Source organism: Hesperophylax consimilis, chromosome 21 (genome assembly GCF_061612785.1).
Source record: "Hesperophylax consimilis isolate HC1 chromosome 21, BYU_Hcon_1.0, whole genome shotgun sequence".
NCBI lineage: Eukaryota > Metazoa > Arthropoda > Insecta > Trichoptera > Limnephilidae > Hesperophylax > Hesperophylax consimilis.
In genome coordinates this window covers 9329974-9353916 of record NC_142856.1, presented here as the reverse complement: position 1 = coordinate 9353916, position 23943 = coordinate 9329974, and the positions used below count along the sequence as shown (strand labels likewise).

General features: G+C 34.2%; 1 protein-coding gene across 1 annotated transcript in view; it reads right to left on the bottom strand.

Moving 5' to 3' along the window:
- Positions 1-23563, bottom strand: part of brat (tripartite motif-containing protein brain tumor) — a 652026-nt gene extending 628463 nt beyond the window's left edge. The window contains exon 1 of the mRNA XM_089644611.1: positions 23219-23563. The gene's annotated coding sequence lies outside the window, so the exon portion shown is untranslated. The remainder of the gene's footprint in view (positions 1-23218) is intronic.
- Positions 23564-23943: the final 380 nt, after the last annotated feature.

Here is a 23943-nt window from a genome sequence, read left to right as displayed (position 1 = left end):
ATCATTTGAAATAAAACTGGACTACCTATGTCTGTTGGAGAAAGTATTTAAAAGTCCAGCTTTATTTATCCAAGAAAGAAGATTTAAAATATCACAGAAAGGGATGTATGCCTCCCTTATGATAAATTTTATGTGTTTATATATGACCAGCCCATCTTTACACCGAGAAAAATGAGTATTTATGATTCAATAAAAACCTGATAAATATTGGTAAATTCAGAATATGTCGGAACACGGGTTCATGCAGCTACGCTTATCCTGATAAACATAACGACTAAATGCGAAAATACTAGAATTTTTATGAACACGAGTTCCGAAATCCTAATAACACATCCGTGTTTTACAGATAGTTTTTTTGTCAATTAATTCGTTAAAGGCCTGCAGTCCCGTTTTTAACAGGCATGCGAAAAATTTTATAAGATTATTAATAAATTTGCAATATTTTATATCAGTAATTTTTCTCCGTGCTGATGAACATAATTTAACAAAAAGCATAATCCGTGGTCTAGTTTGGAAGGGTTCGATATAAACGGAAGAAAAACGTGGGAGAAACCGGTTCCGAAAGCTAGTATATTTCTGTACAAGAAATATCAAAAAGAGACAAGATAAATAAACTGAACTTGTACAATACGCACTGAAAATGATTGAGATCATTGAAAAATCAAATTATAATATTATTTGCCGACCTCAATACAAAGTCGATTGTCGATACAATAAACCAAACACAAAAATACTGACACAAATCGAAGATAATCCGAGGATGCTCTCAAATACAAAAGCAGATTTTCTACATATCTTTTATGAATAATAATAATAATAGTGTAAAACCAATGCTGAATTAAATTGATTCGACTGATGATTTTATTTCTCAATCTGTCTGCTTTCTCCGGGTCAGCAGCAGACCGGAGTCTGCGATCGGCCGCAAAAAGAAAAAGTCAAACAAACTATCGTGACCGTCAAAGCATAATGACTCGAAATTCACGACCACTTTTTCCTTTCGGGACAACGCCGTGACCCCGCCGGATTGGGCAATTGAGATACTGGAGCTTTTTGAGTCATAAATTAACAATTTATTGTTACTTCATTAAATGTGAGAGCGAAACCAAAGTATGTATCATTATTGATAAGACTCACTATCGAAAACGTTAACCGGACAACTCAAGCAAACACAAGCACAAATAAAAATTGATATAAAGTTATGAAAAGTGATAATGATAAAACAAGAACTAGGTTTTTTTTTATTTTTATATTAACTCCACACAGGAGGCCCTGAAGAAAATAATTTCCCTCAGGGCCTATGTCATCTTTGGGGATGCTGTATGGAGGGTCTTTTTGTGGAGAGGAAGGAGTGAACATGGGTCTTGAAGATTCCCATGTTGTAGGAGGGAGGAAACACAGAGGCCGGCAGTTCGTTCCACAGTCGAGCTGTTGAACTTAAGAACGAATCGTAAAAGCGACCCGTTCTCATGTGACAAATGTCAACTGTGTACAAATGTTAGGCGCGCGTTTGGCGTGTATCCCGACTACGCACCGGTGCCGAAGGGATCAATGACGCTAGTTCCTCAGAGCATCTTCCATTGTAATACCGATAGAACAAGGACAGCATACCTACCTGACGCCTGTGCTCTAAAGATTGCAGTCCGTTTGTTAAGATTGGGGAATCTATCAAACAGACCGCCCGTTTTTACACAGAGTCAAGGGTTTTTTTCAGGTTAAATAGGTTAGTTTAGTTTATTCAAGACTTATCACTTTTTACAGTTGTGTTAAATTGTCACTGTGTTGAGTTATCACGGAACCATCGAAAACATTGTTCAAAATGCAACCGAAAACAAAACTGAAAGTTTTTGGGTAGCTATATCGACAGTAACCGAACAACTCAGGACAGTGACTATTCTTTGAAACACATTTTGAAAAGTGATATAAAGTCATGATAAGTGATGAAGTAAAGAAAATTTAAATACGTTAGGATTATAGGCCTGTTTTTTAACACATTTAACGACCTGAACCGTATCAACAAGTCCCTTTAAACATAACGTAACCCAACGTATAAAGCATATGTGGGGATCGACAGAGTGTAAAAATTGACAATAAAAAGAAGGAACGCTATTAGGTTACGTCAGAAAATTATGAGTAAAATAAAATCGAAAATAAAACTGCATTTTTAGCGTCGCATTAACAGACGTGAGTAATTAAATTACCTAAGTTTTATTATTTAATTACTTTCAATGTTTTATTATGTTATCACACTGGGAACGGATGTAAAAATATAAATAAGGCATCGTTAGATTTGACGCATTTTATAGAATTCAGTTAACGCAACATCGATTGACGTTCGTAAAATATTTAATAATTCTTTTTTATCCTGGCAAATAAATTTATATACAAGAACTTCAAAAGCACATTATAACACTTCTTCAGCAGTTATTTTCAAGTGGTCACTATCGTAAAGGTGATTTGAAGGCGATCAGCATAAATTATTGTTTGAAATTCGTGAAAGCGGTTTTTTAAACCAAATAACAAAGAAAGTAGCCAAAACTTCAACGAATTTTAAACCATCGTCAATTCTTTGAATTAATCTAATTAGATTGCGGTTTTTATTAGATTATCGATGAATTAAGTTTGCAAGGATAAATTATAAAAGTACCAGAGAATAAATTAAATTATTTATTTAGATTTATAATCAAGATTCCCAATTCCTCCTGAACGTCCGGAGACAGTGGCTCTATGGCGATCCGATTGGCGTATTTTGTAAGGCTGAAGAGAGTGGGTAGATGGGGAAGAGGAAGGTTGATAAGTACCAGGCCCTTCAGAACTTGTCGCTAAAGCCATTTCAAGCTTTAAGCAACTTGAGAGACGGATTTGGCTACCGCCGCCCCGGGAACCAAGTATTGGATAACCGACACCTCTGCCAAAGGTCACCCCAAGTGGTTCACTGCGTTTAATGATTTAACAGGGGTGCACGGGTTCATCAGCTGAGTGGGGTGCCAGATCGAGAGAGGCTGGTGTGAGGAGACCCTTTAACCTTTCCAACTGGTCTCTCGACCCATCATACCTTGTACTGCAGTGGGATGGATGTATTCACGTCCGACACTTTTGGACACACTGAATCCTAGATTTCTACCCAACTCTAATAACTTTTATCTTTCCACAACATTTCGTAAAAAGATCCTCTACATAGCATCCCAAAAGATGACACAGGAGGCCCTGAGGGAAATTATTTTCCTGAGGGCCTCCTATATGGGGTTAATGTAAAAAAAGCAAAAATTCGATTCTAAACGGCGGTCTTTCACCGAGACGATAACTCTGGTGATGATGATACTGACATTCACTCTGGTGATTGTTGATGATGATACTGACGATCACTCTGGTGATGGTTGATGACGATACTGACGATTACTCTGGTGATTGTTAATGATGATACTGACGATCACTCTGGTGATGGTTGATGACGATACTGACGATTACTCTGGTGATTGTTAATGATGATACTGACGATCACTCTGGTGATGGTTGATGACGATACTGACGATCACTCTGGTGATGATTGATGATGATACTGACGATCACTCTGGTGATTGTTGATGATGATACTGACGATCACTCTGGTGATTGTTGATGACGATACTGACGATCACTCTGGTGATGATTGATGATGATACTGACGATCACTCTGGTGATTGTTGATGATGATACTGACGATCACTCTGGTGATTGTTGATGATGATACTGACGATCACTCTGGTGATGGTTAATGACGATACAAATTTATATTGCGGACGTGATGAATGTCAACATTACTATTACCACGATTCGATCATGTTGTGTACCAATAACTGCAATAAAACTTTCCACATAATTAATGTGTGTAATGATTCCAGCCGCAAACGCCAAGACCTAGACATAACATATTATTAATGCATTTAAATCTAACACCAGATGCGGTTAATAAACAAGAGCAATCGGGCATACCTCTACCAATATTTATGACGAATTAGGTACAGTATATTTTTAAAGTTACTTAAAAATATAAGGATAAATCTCATATGACTACACTACACATTAAAAAATAAATTTCCACCGTATGTTGGTGATTAACACACTATTGTCATATTTTCAAAATGAGAATATCTGGCAGGGCGCAAATTAAATGTGCCCTAAATATGGTCATCTACGATGTGGCACCTTTTTTATGTTCCATAAAAAAATATTGATTTCTTTCCATAGGGCTCCCCTCAAAGGCTACAAAAACACAAGAAATCACTTATCTGCGCAAGGAAATTCGCATGTCTTCTTTTGCCGGTTTCATAATTTCGCTGCTGTAAAAATTATCATTGCCGGCAACACAGGCGTTTATCAACATATATATATATTGCTTTTTTTTGTTTTACTTTTTTTACAAAAGTTACGTGCTCACTGGGTTGCATGAACAATTGAAGTTTCTGCATAAAATCAATATTATGTACAAAAAAAAAACCTAAATTATGAATACTATACATAATAAATATTATACACATGCAATACGAATGTACGACGTACGTTACCCGCCTCACTAGACGATGTCTGTTCTGGAGACGGGGTAGCAATAATCGTTGGAATATAAAAAGATATTTTTATTCTGCATTAAGTATTAAAAAAAAGATACATACTTTACGAAAGTGCATAAGATATCTATTTTTTTTATTTTAGCCATTTGTACATTCAAGTTTAATAATGTCTAATTTATTATAATTTAAATACATACATATATTTTTTTTTGATTAGTTTGGCTTCTACAATCCAGCTTGAATCTATAAATAGTTGGTGCCGAATTTAACGTTTCCAAAAGCGCATTACAATATTGCATTCCTGTTTTGCATATTGGCTCTTTCATGTTTTCGTAGCCTAATTTCACTATATGTTCTTCTGTTATGTCTGTTAATGTCCTTATTGTATAAAATTTTCTTTGAAAAGTTTTTTTGGTAGCGGGTTGTTTATTATTTGATGTATAAATATAATCGCGTTCAAGGTCAGCATCTGCATCACTGTTAGCAGTAATCTCATCGCTCTCTTTTAAAGAATATGCAACTTATTTTGTTCTCTCTCATTTCATAAGAAAATAATCGTTGAGCAGTAGTCAAAATGTGGAACAATAATAGGTATTTTCAAAAATATGTTAAAACGAAACATTACAAAAAATCTGTGTTTCTTAAAAGTCTTAACCACTCGAGCGATTGGTGTTATGTATAAACATTTACCATATTATTTAATTAATAATTAAATTTCCTGAACATATTACTATGGAAACATATGAAACAGCTTACTGCGGTTTAAAGCCAATTAATCCACATTGATTTCACTGTTAATCCCATATTTTAAAGTTCTATAAACATGGCACATTATGGCAAGCGATCTCTCAAAACGTTTTTGCAATCTTGGCATAATGTGCCATAAATCGCTCGGGAGGAAATTTGGACCACCACTATCTATGTTTGCTAAACTGCAAACATTTTCGCTAACGATACCCGCCACACGGCCAACTCTATAAATGAATACTGTCAGTTTATTAGTATCCACAAGAACAAACCGGACACGTGCACTGCAAGATATAACACAAGGAGATTTATGCGTCTCCGGTAGAATATTACTTTCGCCTTCTTCGCTGCTGCATTACCCTCGGGCGACTTCGTTACCGTAGGCGAGCGCCCGCGCCGGCCACGTAACGTTCGCCTCCCGTAACACGACATAACTGCGATTAGCTCGAGTGAAAGGCCTAAACGTAAGACTCGACAGCCGTCCTGAGCGGCTATTATGGAGAAGATGAACCACGTTGTCTTAGAAAAAAGTTGAGAGAAATGAGAGAGAAGACCTGTAATGTTATTATTTTATTTTAATGATCATTAAATCAATTGAATTTGAAAACCTTGCATGAAAAAAACGTACTCGGACCTTATGCTCTGTCTATCATTTTATGTTACATTACGCTTTTGTTTTGATTTTCGTTTCTGAGAAAGGGGGGTGGGGTTAAGACGGATCTATCAGCGGTACGCCTTGATCCGAGCTATCCGCAAGGTTATCGCGTCAACTTTCATACATAAACATGAACGCCTCGACCCGAACTATCCACTGAACTATCGCATCAACTTTCATACATAGACCTATACGCCTTGATCCGAGCTATCCACGAAGCTATCGCGTCAGGTTTCATACATAGATCTGTAAGCTTCGATCAGAGCTATCCACTGATGTATCGCGTCAACTTTCATACATAGACCTGTACGCCTTGATCCGAGCTATCTACTGATCTATCGCGTCAACTATCATACATAGACCTGTAAACTTCGATCCGAGCTATCCAATGAGCTATCGCGTCAACTTTCATACGTAGACTCCCCAGCACAAGCACCTAGATTGTCCTAGATAAAGGTTTTGTAGATAATATCGTTAACTTATCATCAACAGTTCACTTCAAAGAAGTTTATTTAATTAAGTCGACTTAAACTGTTGTTTGTTCTTTAGCGATCGTCAGTCATGCTCGTGAACAACTTTAAGTTACCGACATTATCGATAAAACCTTTATGGACGTGCTTATGCCAGGGAGCCTTGGGGCCAATTCCGGTTCTATTTAAGACCCCGTAGTAAGCGTTCAAAGATGATTTAAAAGGGAGATATGTAAATACGAATGTTGGAGGGAGCGCGCTAGTATTAAAAACGATAATAATTAAGTGAAAATATTTAATAAAAAACGACTCGTTTGAAATGGAGCAAAAAATCTATCTACAAATGCTTTTGTTGCATTTAAAGATACACAGTGATTTTTTCATGCCTATACCATATTAAATAATACAAACAAACGTGTTTTTAATAATTTTCGGAGCTTACTTTGAGATTTTTTTGTATCGAGGGAATTTCATATACTTACTTAACGTTTCTAAAAATTATTAACACTGTATATGACAGAAATGGTTGTGTTACACAGAGTCATAAACAACTTAATTGACAGTTCTGCCATCGTTGCCACTATTAAATTCCACGTACCGATTAAGAACAGAAGACAAAACGTAACATTCTTCTGCAATTCATACACAACCAACCATCAGACACACTCACTAATCAATAGGATGCATGATCTGGGCAATAAGTTTGGGGGTAGTTTTAATATATTTATTGACTCCATTTACATAATTAAGCGTAATTTATACCAACTTTCTGTATAACAAGTTTCTATATTATTTGATGTTACTTTTACATGTTTTACTAATATTGTTTCATATTCAGTATATAAGTGTACTGTTATATAATACTTTAAAAAATTGTGTATAATTTTCGATAGCTCCTAGGTATATTATGTTTTTAAAATCCACGTAAAAGCCCGATAAAATGTAAAACCAAATAAAATAAAATATTTTTAAAAATTTCCCGCAAGAAGTATAATTAACGCAAGAAAGGTGAATTAGTCAACGCCTAGCGGATTTTAGTGACTAATTACTGTACGCCGCCACGCGTTGCTAAGGCTTTGTCTACCTGTGCAGATAGAGAAACAATAGCGCGTTTTGTGTTTACGTCCAACAGATGGCGATGTTTTTTAATAAAGGCATAATTTTACTTGTCATATAGGTACATAAAAACAGAAGCGTATTCGAATTCAACGTTGTGTCAAAATTTCAAAGCAATCGGCGAAGAACATTCAGAGATTTAAGATTTTTAACAAACGAAAGTTTTTATTTATATAGATTAAGGCGATGCACTACGTCGTGCAATATTTTGAATCGAGCCGCTATCAATAACACACCTTACGTAGATGGCGTAAGGCTTAAATTCCCGCTTAACACTATCCACCTGTTTTGATTTATGCAAGAAAAAAACATGGGCAAAAAGTGCCTTTTATTTTATTTTGTGTATGTTCAGGCACAAATATTTAAATGTTTTTCGATCATTTTATGAATAACTTAATTGGCCACATTATACAATAAAACCATAACCGAAAATAGGTTCGTAAGTAGGAGATTTCGAACTTTAAAGCAGTTTTCATAGGTCTTATACATTATTTTTTTCTGGGCTTATAAAAAGATTTATCTAAAAATACTCGATTATTTCAAAGGCCAGGATGTATTCTACTCGCAGTATTTAATTAAAGCATCTGAAACATTTCTAGGCGACCAAATTTTCAAACCAAAAACATATGATTTTGCATTACTACGTAGTGCATCGTCTTAATAATATTCCTATAATAATATTCCTATATTATTAAGACGATGCACTACGACACCTACAAGACACGGTTCGCTCATCAATTCATCGTGAATTTCACAGAATTGATGTCATGCAGATCCATCGTTAAGTGATCTCTTTTTTTTTGATTCGTGCATTCGATAGCTTAGCGTGACCCAGTTACAGATTAAATACTTAAGGCTGCATGTACGTGGATGTTCTGTTCATTTATTAAAAATAGTTTCGCTTTCCGTTCATTTTAATAGTCACGCCGAGGTTTTGCGCAAACCCTAAACCTGATTCGATGTTTCGAAAGCGGTTTTGGTGTCTGACTGTACGAAAGGCAAGCAATACGGAGTCGTTAGTCAAAACACTGTTGTAACATTGTTAATACCAGGTACAAAAGTATTCTTTGTATGGAGTTTTTTGCTTCTGAAATTTCGTTCTTTCAGGGTCTCAAAAGCTATGTATGATAAGTAAGCTGGAGTATGCTTGTAGTGTGTGAACTCCGCACCAAATTAAACATATAAATATACTGAAATAAATCTAGAAAAAATCCGCAGGAATGTTTATATGCGGACGCATGGAACTTATCCGAGGTTCATGCACCATATGAACTTACTTGAGGCAACTAATAGATTTAGACTAGAAACCAAACGTTTTACAAATTTTACAGTCCTGGTAGTCCTAACCATGAAATAATTTTCCATTAAAAATGCGCTACGCAAAAATACAAATCATCCGAATTGATTACAGTGATCACCTACCTAGGCGCCTACAGGGAGAAAAAAAATACTGATTTATTAAAATCCGATTAAAAACGGGATTTCATGCCGTTTCCTATCTAACTTTTAGTACATTCCTAATATATTGGAACACGTATTCATGCACCAGCATTTGCCATGATAAATAATTTAGAAATAATGCGAAAATATTATGTTTTTTATCAACACGCTTTCCGACAACGCGATAATAAATCCCTTGTATTACTAAAAGGTTAATAGGAATCCTACAAATTCATTCGTTAAGGGCCTGCAGTCCCATTTTTGACCGGATTGTGAATAATTTGAAGATATTCAAAAACGTTTGACTAAGGACCGGCCCTGGGTATGTCGCATCAAATGGCGTTCATTGTTGCGATGCAAATATCAGCAGGACAATGAGATATCCTTTTACGTACATGTGTCATTGAAGTCTCGACATTATCTCAAGTCACGTACTAGACAACACATGGGCAGCTCATCAGAAAAAGGATTACGGGACCCATAGCTACAAACGCATATTTAAGTGTTGTCGTAAAGGTCATGTTTTATACAATTCCAACATTCAACGTAAGGACGGTTGTTTGTAATGTAACTATGTACAGGTAATGATTCTAAGGTTTTGAATTCTATAACCGTTTCTTACCCTTAGGTGTCCTATTCAAACATAGTTTTTAAAGATAAGTACCTTCTTCTTTTAATGATAGAAAAATAAGTAAACTTGTTGACTTCAGCATACAAGTTCAACTTCAAGATTAAGTAATACAATTTTAAGCCAACTAACAATTAAAAAAGATTGGTTAAATATCTCATGGCTTAGAAACTTACTTGATTGTTACGTGTTCAGTTCCGCCGGTTTTCGGACTACAGCCGCAGGGTGAAGGTTTCTCTGACGATATCTAAGCCCCAATAGGAAAGGTAACTAAAATAAGAAGAACGACGTAACTGATTGACACACTTCTAGACTTAGGGTTGCTGTTTCTCGTAAACACAAAGGTACTTTCACTTTTTGGCATACCACCGGTAGTTACATTGTAACATCTCCCTCTTTATCACAAATGAAGCATGTAACAGAAAGACGAGCCACAACAGAGCTCTTGGTTAGAAGCGTTAACAACAACAAAAAAAATTGTTCCTTTCATGCCATCCAATCTTAGTATTTGGTAATATTTATATGATAATAAACTCAATGGCTAATTATTATTTTGAGTCGGAATAACGTTCGAGATAAGTCCCTAGTGCGGATAATATAAATACAGCCGCGATAGTATGAGTAATGTATGCACTTCTGTGTTGTGGATTTATCACCGCACAATACCAGCGAACTTTTCCGCTGGAGTGTTCTCCAGATAAGGCGGGAAGTGGCGTAATAAATACAACATGCTATCACTTTATTAATAAAACTACAGTGGAAACTTCAAGCAGGCATTTTATCGATCGCATGGTAAAATAATATAATATTCATAGGTGTTTAACTATTTACAGGGCATCCAAAGATATTTTGGACAAGTTGTTCGCCAAACTGAAATTTCAAACCTTGGTCCATTGTCCGCGTCTCTCCGTTCACTGCAGGACCTTGAGGAGCCTAAGTTCACGAAAGAAGTTGGAGTCGCAATGCTTAGAAATTACGAAACGACTAAAGAAGAAGATTTGTATTGTGTATATGATTCGAGGAATCCTTTCCCTACTTCATTGCTGGTATTTCGGGTATAAAGCAAGGTACCAAACTAGGGACACTCTTATTGGATGTCAAAAGTTTGGTGTCCGAAAACATTTTTACTTATCATTTAGTGACCATTTCTTCGCTTCACCACAGGACGCAAAAAGTGAATTTCATTTCTGCTAGGACATAATCAATAAAAACGCCATAACAACTTTAGCACATCCACAAGTTTAAATTTCTAACGCTTAAGAGACAAAAAGAGTAGAGAAAAAAAAATTGAAATTGAGAAAAGCCAGAGGAGCTGTGTTTTATAATATCGCACATAGATAATTTTTGTAACGATTTTTGACCTCACATTTAACTATAAAAATAAAATTTTATAAAAAAGAGACTCTAATAAGTCTGGAGATTTTAAACATGTTTGTGATCCATTAAAAATGAAAAGAAGTGCTTATTAATGATCATCGATAGTTAACAACGGACGATTAATAATTGTATTGGCGTTTGGATGGTGAAAATACAGTTGTCATTTAATGCATATCGAAGGAAGATTATTAATAACATAATAACGCATATCTGTAGAACGTTAAATGATCTCTGTGAACTATTTGGATTTTCCCTTTGATTTGCATAACTAACTGTCCGAAACGAGAATCCGATTTTTTAACACATATCGGAACTCAATTGACACGTACACAATTACGTATTGATTACAGTCCGTAATAGTGATGGGCAACTAATTTACATGTAATTATAATGCAGTTAACAGAAAATTTACATGATTTAACGAGACACAGTAAAGAAGGACCACGACATAATACTAGTTGTAGAGGCTGCCGACAATACGGCATCCGGGTCCAAGTTGGACTGAAGTGAAACAAAAGAGGATGCTGTACAGACTGTCCTGTACCAATACAATAATTGACTAATACATGCTCTTACTTGATGTAGGTATGCAACAACATTAGACTTAATAAGAAATTATGCAAAACCTAATTGGGTTAAATGCGAGCTTTGAAGGGACCTTTGTACGCTTAATGAAATCATAAACGGACGCAAGAATTAAAAGATAAAAGCGGAATTATGCAAAATAAATTTCTCAAACAAATATGGCAAGAATTGTAATAAAGTAATAGAACAAAAAAAACTAAAAGGTAAAGAATTTTAAAAAAGAATTATTTTATTTTTATTTTCTATAACATTTTAAAAGGGCCATTTTTGCGAAACATAAAAACATCAACTTAAATCACTTTAAAAAACACCAATTCAACGTTCATTTTGGTATTAAATTTCCATGTATGAAAATTGCTAGATTTCGTTTCAATCAAAGATATTAGAAGAACGAGATGTGCTATGCGCAGTTCGTACTGAGTGGAATTGTTTTGCCGAGTGTCGCCGGTTTTGTTCACCAATACTACTGCACACCTTCGCTTGCGCTAAGGTATCCGCACTAATACATAGAACAGATTTCTGTGCGTACACGTCCCGATACCGTTCAAAGTACCCTAATTAGGTAGTACTCCGGCTACGGTCCGGCGGCCAACATAGCATATCTCGTTCTTCTAATATCTTTGGTTTCAATAATACTTCAGCAGGTAATAAATAGATTTAGTAAAAAAGAACATGTTTTCTTTTTAATTTAATCCACCGATAACTACCTTAATACTATAAATCATAGTTTCAAACATTGAGTAGGGTCTAATGCTTTGAATTCTAGTTTGGTAGTTCGCTTTGGGAATTCGGATTATAAATAATTAATCAATTGTCTTTAGGTAGGTAGAGTGCTCAACACCTCCGAACACGTGTTGTGTTCAATAAATGTATATGGCTGGTACTCACGTTGTAGCGCTACGCAATTTGAGTTCGTTTTTAAGAGATATATCGTTTGTCAATTTACTACCAGGAATTGTAACGACCTAGTCCGACTCACGATATTTATGAAATACTGACAAACCGGCTGTTATTCACTCACTAAGCGTTGTGACGTGATTGCCAATCAAACAAAGAGCATGCGGGGTATCATCATGCCAGATAGACTAATGATTGGAATAGAAGTAAGGCAGTACATGGATGCTGGGAACGTGGAACTGGACACGGAACTGATGGTGGCATCATTGGTTGGAGAAGACAAACGGAGGTTACCCATAAAAGATAGGCCGACGACGTAAAACTGTTGGCAGATCTGCAAAACTGGGTACAACAAAAGGGAGGCCTATGTCTAAAGCTTGACACCAGAAAACTGAAGAAATGGCTTTGAAAAGAATAACGTTGGTACATTGATGCATTCTGCAGCGGTAATTTAATGCAGGTATCACAGAATATTGCATAAACGATGTGCATGACAGGTGTAAAGGAATTTAATTAAAGATCTTATTGTAAGGGATTCCGTTTTGTAATCACTGAAGATAAAAACAGAAAGAATTCTTTTTTGGGTGCGTCTGGTGGTCTCCGAAGAGAAATTTCCCTCACTTCGAGTGAAATGTGATCAAACTTGTTCCAATATCGAAATTCTTCGTTGAACAAGAATTTCAAACTTCTTTCGCTATTTTTAAAGATATTGGACCGTAGAATTTTTCGGTCCAATATCTTTAAAAATAGCGAAAGAAATTAAAAAATGTGGTCTAAATATTGCTTTTAAAACTAATAATTTCAAACTTGTTCCAATATCGAAATTCTTCGTTGAACAAGAATTTCAAACTTGTTCCAATATCGAAATTGTTAGTTGAAAGGGTAATCAAATAATATGTTTTTATTATTTACTAACCGGTGTTTCCGGCGTTGTTCGGGGTTATGAATGGTTTAGAGTAAAGTTTTGAGGGTTTATACCTTTCAAAGTGGAAATAATTGCATTTTCCGTTTCATAATCAATCTAGTGCAGAGATAAAGCGTTAATTCTTCCTCGGACGTCCCAAATTTTTCTACCATTAACTATTATATACCACATTGTTACCATTAAAAAAAACATTATATCGACTATAATTCGACCACGTATCTCATTCCAATGCAGAGATAGTGCGTGAATACTTCCCCGGGCATCCCCGACTGCTTCTACCATTTAAACCACTATCTAAGAACTTAGGGCACTAATAAGAACAAACTTTGAAATTTTCCGCGAAACCGGTAATGCAGTTTTTTATATCTATATAGTCTATAGGGGACAAAAAATGAAACGTTCTGTTTTATATATCGGTTCGGTTTTACCGAAAATATGAATAAATTACTTTAAATATCAAACAATTAAAAATAGGGGAGGGAAAATAAAGTCACACAGAGTTGTCTCAATGTTGCATAACCACAGTTTGATAATGACCTTAAACTCCGAAACAGCTGTCAAAGAAATGAAAATACTAGCATTTGATTTTTTTTCTTCTATTTTTTAGATTTACCTGAAAACAAAAATTAAATGGAGCACCACGAATTAAACATAATAATAATAATCAAAATCAATAACGTTATTATATTTATTGGTCTGGGACCTAAGAGTCGAAAAGTATTACGTGATTTAACGAAATCAGATTTATTTTAAAATGATTCAGTGAACTAGCAATCAAATCAAATAGATAATATTATATTATTATTATTGCATAATTATTCCTCTACCTTACCGATTGGTCAAAAGAAAAACGAAACCATTCAAACTATGAGTGCGCAAAAAATAAGTTTGTTTTGATGAAACGAACGACGAAGAACGAACACCATGGTTAACCCTTCCAGGCTGATTTGTTCATTTTTGCGAACAAACAGCTTAGAGTTTACCGGTACAGTCAATTTGTTAGCTTTTGGGAACAGCTCAAATGGTTTCATAGAAACGTTGTATCTCCCTTACTGTCATAGTGAGAAATATGATGTAAGCGGTGTTAGAAAGAGAAAACACAATCAAATCTAGAAGTTACCTATAGAAGAAATAAAATGTGCACATTTATGACACCAAAGGTTCTGACCGCATTTTGAGGAAACTATACGATTTGTGAATTTTTTATAAATTATTTTCATATGAAACGACAAAAAAGGGAATTGACTATACTGTTTATAATACACGTGTCTAACAAAAAGTGTTTTTTCGTTATCTGTAATTTTTAATTAAGTTTAGACAAAAAAACGAAAGGTAAGTAATTTTTTGATTTTTTTCGTGTTTTCATTAAAATTTTTAATATTTCATCACCTTTCATTAAAAGTTTTTAGTTTATGGATGAATTGAGAAAAAATCAATTTATTTAGATTTTATTGCAAAGTGGAAAAATGCACTTATTCTACGACCTTCTGACAGCGTATTTGAGAAATACAATGGTCAATAAGCCAGAGGCCTGAAGGGAAAAAAATCGACAGGAAGTTCAACACCCTACCCTACTTATTTTTTGCCCGGCTCCATAAAGTATTTTAATTGCGTTGATTGTGAATTCGGGGCCCAATTGATGGCCTTCGTTTGCGGTTCAGAAACATGGGTCGGTGTTGGCTTTGTTATGTACATACCTCTTATTATTATATTACACAGACGTTTCTGTATATATATATATATATATATTATATATAGATGTACATTTATAATACGTAGGTATGTGTCTTATATGGACAGGTAGGATATGGAACAGACGGACAAATGAATCGAAAAATAGAGAATTTTCGATGGTATATCGGAATCTACCAACAGAAATAGTATAAATGTATGTTTTTTTGTAGTTACTTTTTAGTTTTCACTATTTTATAATTACTTTAAACATCCTTCATCTATATTTGAGGTGAAAATATTTGATCTCCTTTTACTTTAAAAATTATTAATTCAATATTTGACTGCCCCGGCGACATAAGTTAATTGTCACTACTCGTACCTCCCAAACATGCTAGATGGAATATTTTAATTTTCATAATTTTATAGTTACTTAAAACATCCTTGATCTATATTTGAGGCGAAAATATTTTATCTCCTTTTACTGTACTGTACAAATTATTAATCCAATGTTTGACTGCCCTGATGCCAAAAGTTTATTGTCACAATTACCTCCCAAACATGCAAGATGGAATATTTTATTTCACAACAATAACTTCGTATCCAATGCTTTTATGGAGAGGGTACATAGGCTGGGCAATGAGTTTATGGATGTCGCTGATATTTTAGTTCTAAATCTAGACACATACAAATCGAAATTAGTCCAGCATTGTCTAGTTCATGTTAATAACGAGTAGGTAATCACAATTTCGGCATAAGATGCTTGATTTATTCACAATATCTTTTGTAATTTTTATTACACGACTTCTTCTTTCAAGAGTGAGAAAATAAATATATTTTATGGTTTATTTTTAATATCTTTTTATTCATGTTATACCGTTATTTTTAATTTATTTTATGATATTTATGTAAAAGCCCAGTAGGGCGTTGATAAATAAATAAATATACCGAAAATATGGACAATATGTAGGCAATATTTATTTTAAAAAACCTTTGTCTGTTAGATATTTTTATGTGAAATCGCAAAACGTCCCAACTGCTCCCAACCGTCTGGAGCCAATGAGACTATGGCATCCCCAATTGGGGTGTGCTGTGAGGCTGGAGGTAATGGGGAGGGGATAGAGATGGGGAAGAGGAAGGCGGAAAGTAACTCAACTGGTCACCAAACACGGCCAAAGCCATTTCAAGCAACGTTTCTATTCTCAATGGTGGTCTTATACCAGGGCGATACTGAGCGTATCCTCAACTCTGGAAAGTGCCTCAAATATACTAAACATTATTTTAAATGAGTGAATTGTAATATAACACAAATTAAGTCAATAAAATTTGATTGCGCACGCCTGGATTTGAACCCGCGACATCTAGCTAAAAAAAAAAATTTTAATAGCTATTTCGTTAAAAAATGGAAAATTCGACGTGTTTTATTCATGTCATGTTTTGACATAATAACATTAAAATAATTTTTGTAGGGTAGTTTTTCATATATTTATCTTGAAACCTAATAACCTATTTTAGGATTGTAGGTTAATATGTTGGGTTAAATAAGAGCAGAAAAAAAAACTTAAAACTTTGGCATCGATAACAATGGCCGCCAAGTGAACAATCGATTTTAATTTTAACAAAATAACTATTATAACGCATTATTTTCCACTTCCGCAAACTGGAATACTTACATTTCATCATTTTAAAGCTACTACAGAGTATTGTTAAAATAAAATGTACGTATTAAGTGTGGTAAGTTTTTAGATTCTCACGGCCAAAAGCATTTTTGTTGTTTGTTTTTGGGGTGTTATGCCGTGTTGCGCTAAAGAAGGAGTTAGCAGGAGTTATTTAATATTAACATTCGAATTTATATAACTCCCTTTCAAACAATCTTTGAATTTGAGCAGGAGTTAGTTAATATTAACATTCGAATTTATATAACTCCCTTTCAAACAATCTTTGAATGCTTACTACGGGGCCTTTTTTAACATTAAAAGGCCAATTTGCACGACTGCTGATTATGGTAAAACCCTATTTACCGATGAAAGGTTATACCATTGCTTTCATATCGTTTCCAGTACTACCGACTGAAGCCCGTGGTATCATCTCACAGCGGACAATGAACCGATGTAGGTGGCCTATACTTAGAACGCCAGTGTTGGCTCTATCTATATACCTCATAGCATAGGTATGGTTTAAATCATAACAATAACTCGGAAAAACCTCTGTGCCTAGAGCAGCAAAACGATAAGTCGATATTACTACTTTTAGCTGAAAATTAGATTTATTTTTGAGCTATATAGCTTTGAAAGATTGATTTTGAAGAAATCAGAAGGAGAGTTAAAGTCGAATTGATTATTATTTGTTATAGGTATTCTTTTAAAATCAGGTCGAAATTTCTATGTGCCAATTAAATTTTGCAAAATGAACACCAGGTATAAATGATGGTATCTATTGCAGGTAGTTGGCAGATAGGCATGTCCGGTTAAAACGAAATATTATTTCAGCTCGATGCTAGCTTAGTCTACGCGTCTCACGGTTGTTATAAGTTATTTAAAATCTGCGAGTTTAATGAAGTAGGCTTCATTCTTGACCGTTTCTTGGAAGCTAGAAGGTTGAATTGATGGTCTACGGCAAAGAAGGCAACAGCAGGTGAAACGAAAACAAATACAAGGAAAATATTAATTTTGCTAAATATAATATCACATTTGGGGGGGATTGAACCATTGACCTTCGAATTTGAATGCCAGGTACCCTACCAACAAGACGAGAAAACTTATTATACATAATAATTAATTAATTAATAACTTATTTTTTTATTTATTTATTTTATTTTTATTTATTTTTTATTTAATATTTGTATGTTTTTTACAATAAATATACAATTTATACATATTATAAAGTGTTATAAAGGTAAATAATAAAAGCTTTTCCTCACCATAAAGAGACGAGGCTCTTGTGTTTGGTGAGTGAATCCTAGCCTAATTATATGGAATCATGTAAGTAAGTAAATAATATATTTGCAAAACCAAAAGGGATAAGTAAGAAATAGGCAAGATTTATCAATAATACAGTTTCAAGATTTGAAGGAAATAATAATAAGAGTAAGATATGGACTTTTATAGTAGTTTTAGGTAATTTTTTAATTTAATTTTAAATTCCTGAATATCTTCAATATTTTTTAGATATAATGGAAGGATGTTAAAATATGTTATACCTAGATAGAGATAGGTATTTTGTGTGTGCTTTGTATTAAGTTTTGGGATTTTGATAGATTTTTGATATCTTGCTGATGAATTGAATTGTAAGTTATTTAACTGTATTTCTTTATAAATTTGTAGAATTGAATATTTTTTATATTATTATTATTTTAATTTTATGTAATTCTTTATTATGTTTATTTTTTTGCCAATTAATATGTTGTGTAGGTAAAAAATACTAAATCAACATTTAACTCAATGGAACTTAATTGGTCTAGAATATATGAATGTTTATTGTTATAATTTATTACTGTACAACTGTTTGCTTCCTAAGTAAAAATAAATAAAAAATAAAATAATAATATAATGTTTTCGCCTGATTCGCATTTAGAACCCTTGAGAAGAACATAAACAAAATTATCAGCTGGTTGCTGGTTCGGAATCCTGTTGCTTTTACGCCCAACAAACTGTCACAGGCGACATCTATATAATATATAAAAAACATTCGAATGCAACGTTGCGTTGTGTCAAAATTTTAAAGCAATCCGTGAAAAACGTTCGGAGTTTGAAGATTTTGAACAAACGAACATAAACATTTTTATTTATATAGATTTTTTAAGAGACCGTAAGAGTTCAAAAAGAATAATAATTACCGATTACGTGGTAGAGGGGTGAGGAACTCGACTAGCAATCCGGAGGTCACGAGTTCAAATCCCCGCGTTCGCAAGTAAATTTTTTTTATTAATTTGTGTCATTTCACAATTATCAATTTAAATTAAAAACAGTGTATTTGCGGCACGTTCAGGAGTGGAAGATACTCTCAAAATTTAAAGTTTGCTTTAAATGGCTTTAGCCGTGTTTAGTGACCAGATCTTCTTGGTACTCCCCCATCTTCCTCTTCTCCATCTCCTTCCCTTCCCCAATACATATAGCCTCACAACATACCCCAATTGGGGATAACTTAGTCTCACTGGCTGCAGACGGATGGGAGCAGTTTGGACTCTTGTGCGGTATTCACATAAAAAAGTTTAAAAAAGAGAGATATGTATAGTGTACACCTACGTAAATACGTATGTTAGAGGGAGCGCGCTAATATTAAAAATAGATTTCAACTAGTTTCCGTGTACCCGGCGTTACTTGACTTTTTTTTCACTTTCTATAAATATACATGCATGTATTATGTATACAGGGTGTCCGGGGGTAAAGTGCGCTAACTTCGGGAGGTGGTTTCGAAACTTTTTGTTACTGTTTGAATAATGTGTGAGATTTAAGGAGGGATAACTAAGATGATTTGGACATGTAGAGAAGATGGAAGGAGAAAAGTGTGTCAGGAGTCAGAGTTTATTATACAGTGCTAGCAGAAGGACGAAGACCGGAAGACGTCGGTAAGGCTTTACAATACATGGCGCCATCAAGTTTTCAAAAAAACTTGAGACATAAAAAATATTTTTATTTATTTTTAAAAATAAAATAAAACATTTTAAGATGTTTTAATAAATATGAATAAATTTAAAAAAAATATATTTTTTTGTAACATCCCATAGAAGTAAGGAGGCTGCTTTGAATGAGTGTCCCCGCTTTGTGATCTAGGAGGTTTTGGTATAAGTAGATATGTGAACCCCCTCCTCTCTACCTATCCCTAATGAATGTGGAATCAAAAATATAAACTATTCTTTCTCTGGTTGACAAGTCCGTACCACTCGCATGAGATATCCACATTATTACATCTGCCGGATATTATTAAAACTACTCGATGGGAAAAAAATCAATATAATATTCATCACGCATACGATAGCATAGTGTCGCCAATCTATTTATTATCTTCATACATAATATACATGTTGCAGACATAGATAACAGTCGGCTGTAAACAACAAACGAATCGATCTACGGTTTGTACTTGTTAAGGATTTCGTATTCTAACAGAATGGAAATTTCTATAAATTTCCCAGCAAAGATAAATAATTCACGAGGATATGGAAATGTAGCTATTTAGCTACTGCAAATTTTAAAATCAAAGAAAGTACGTTCCATATTGAAATAATAAGATTATTTACAGAACGTTCCATATTTTAAAAATAATAATTAAGATCCTGATGATTTGAAGTCGAAGAAAGAACGTTCTATATTTAAATAATAAGATTCTTATGATCTGTAATCTAATAAATAACGTTCTACATTAAAATAATAAAATCCTGATGGTTTGAAGTCAAAAAAAGACGTTCTATATTTAAATAATGCGATTCTTATTTAGTACCAGTAAACTGAGAAGAAACGTTCTAAATTATTTCAAATTTAATATTTGTATAATTAGCAATCTTGGAGAAAAGTTCTACATTTAAATAACAGGCTTCTTACGATCTGTAATCGAAGAACGAACGTTCTTTATTTTTTAAACAACAAGATGACGGTGATATAATATTATCAAAGGAAGAATGTTCTATTATAATAATTAAATAATAAGATTCCAACGATTTGTAAGCTAAATATAAGACAAAGAAACATTAATTATGAGGGAATCCCGTCAGGGAAACAGGGTATTACTAACTTTATGTCAGGAATATGCTGTTATTGTCTGGGTTTGATTGAAGTAGCAAAACTCTCGAACGGTGAGCTACGGAGTAATAAAAATTGCACAGATTTGGATGCCTGGCATTTCTAGGTCATCGCAATTATTTTGGGCTGTGGAGCTCTGAAATATCCATTAAGCGGACATTATATTATGTCTTATTAAGAATTAGATTTTTAGATCCAGAAATCTACAGTAACGTCGCCCTGACCGCATAAATATGTAAGTATGTAGATCTAACTTACATGAATTTAAAGAGGCAAAGACATTGATCAACTGCGACAAAAAAGTAAGTTCATTAATTTTCAATACAAAATAAAAAATAGCCTTTATTATACGTTTATCCTAAAGAAGAAACCATTAGTTTTAAATAGTGGTGAAAAAATACCCTTTTTTATCAAAGCAAATCGGAAAGGTTTGCAGATCTCAACAAAGCAACTAGGGTCGACAGAGAGGTGCCTCCACCTGCCCGGTTCGTAGCTGCCCACAAAACCAAAAAGAAGAAGAAAACAAAATAATTCTGAATTCAAACCATCGAGACGGGAATAGGATGTTGAGGATTGCATTTGAATATTATCGAACAAACTCGAACACTGTTCCATTCTAGAACACGTTTTGAAATTCAAAATTCAATTCGAAACAAAGGAAAGACGTATCGAGAAGGAATTGTTTTGTTTTTGGTCAACATTATACCTATATATCATGTCTTATCGAAGAATGGGCAGGTAGGGGAGGCAAATACAGATCGACATACTTACATATAATGCAATTTCAGATATATTAATAAAAATATTCTAACTCCATTTTTTTGTTAATTGGTTAGGTACCTACATAGTTCTTCTTTTGATCGCCATTGTGCGTTTATATTATGAATGGATCAGTCAATCAATCAATGGATTTAAAAAATGGTCCGATATTTTAATGGCTCCATTATATTTAAATTTGATGTCCAAAATTACTGTAAATAGGTATGTTTTTAAAATAAGTATTAATAGTAAATGGTATAGTCCCAACTTCCCGAAACTGGTGTGACTATGGCACCCTCAATAGGGGTATGTTGTAATGTTGAAAGGAGAGGGGAGGGAGGATGAAGGACGTACTGAGTATTCTGATTTGGTAAAAAAAACACGGATAATTCCATTTCAACAAGCTATGTTTCAATTTTTAATAGTGGTTTTTTACCAGGGCGATACTGAGAGTATCTGCCGATCTCTTGCTTAGTGAATTCTATTTCTTAACAGCTGTTGTCAAGTGTAATAGTATTATTATATAATAAAATAATTCGGATACAAAAAATACGCATTTGCGCCATGCGGCCAAAATAGGAAGTAAAGAACGTAGTCCTTTTTTAAATTTGATTATGTTTTTATATACCACAATATTTGTAGTAGCAACGTCCCCGACAGCACAGATAAATATGTGGAACAGAAGATACGCATATGGATGACCTTACCTTAAAAAAATACAACAATTTGCTGTCAAAAATAAAACAAATTAGTTTGTTAAGTTGGTAACTAGGTACGTGTTTTTAACGCTAAAAATCACTTTTATTATGCATAATGTTTCAGTTTACAAATTTTCAATTGTTGGACCTTAAACGAAGAGAATGACAACGATACCATTTTTTGATAACGGCAATGTTTTTGTCTTCTGCCAAAAACGAATGAGGGAATAAACATGGCGTTTGAAAAAACTCTTTTGTCTGAAGAAATTTGAAAGGAAATAATAATATTGTAATATTATTATTCTGTACAATGCATTCAAATTGTTATTATTACTTTATTAGAAAATAATAATAATGTGACAATATGATAATGGTATTCTAGGAATGCGAACAACGAACACCAAAAGCATTGCTTGAAATATTATTTTAGTAGGTACGTACCGCATTAGGTATTTTAATGAATTTTTGATAATTCGCAATACTTGTCTCGTTTTTATGCAACGGAGTGAGTTAAAACATGGAACAAAGTTTGAACCTTTTTGTCTAATAAGAAAACAGTATGTTTCCAAGTGGATATGTGTAATACTTGTTAGATGTTCGTCAACCTTTTTTTTATATGAACACCGAAAAAGAGAAGCAGCTGTTCTGAAGCAGTTAGACAAGGGCATCCCCACTTTTTGGGGTATGTTGTGAGGCAAAATAGAATAAAGTATTCAAGATAAAGAAGAGGAACTGTCAAAATCAAAACTTGATTCAATTACCTTTTTGTGTTTATTTTTATTGTCAGTTTCTTCGGTTGAAATGAATGTGAATGTATGTCGTTTCCTACTACTTACAGGGAACAGCCGAAACTGCCATATGTCTCGAAAATAAAATGATGTTTACTCGACGCCGGCCAAAACATCTGCCGTCAACCGTCAATTCTGCGAGATTACAAAAACTAATGTGTCAAAATGCTGTCTACTCACTTTTCTGTCAACCCGATAGCATGCTAGGTAATCCAGTGCAGTCTCCACGGAATAATACTTCAAAACCACTCACAAATAATACTATTTTATAATCCAAATAACTGATTGAATACTTAAATCCACCAAACAACAACACTCAAACAAAGAACAACAGACGGATCTCGCGCAAGAGTCACGTCAAAACGTTTGTTTTTTAGGTTAGTTTACACGGGAAGTCTGTATCCTTTATTCTCCGAAGGATCGGTTGATTGTTTCAGCGTGCTTTTTTATTTTTGATATAAATTGTCCGGCAAAACGCAACGATCGTACCCTATCGCCTCAATGGCGCGTTTAGAACTGACGCGGGCGAATGCCGAACACCGAATACGAAGGAGCAGCGTGAAGCTAGCTGCGAACACGAACAATACCAATCGCCTTCAATGCTCTAGCGCCGTCTCTCCTACTCGCGTATGTGCCGCGCGAGACAGAGCGTTTTTAGTACTAGTTATCTTAGTTTTCCATCCCGCCTGGAAAACTGGTTGCTATTGTAAAAAAATATGTTTCATATATACCTAGGAACCATTTTACTGCTGGGGTTGCATGACGATTCTATAAAAGTAATATAAATATTAATATTTATGGGGTCTACTTCTCAACACGATATATTAATTATTTATAGTGGCAATTTAGCAAGTTTGTAGTGTCATTTACCTTACGGTGAATCATCAGTATTTCACGAGGTAAAT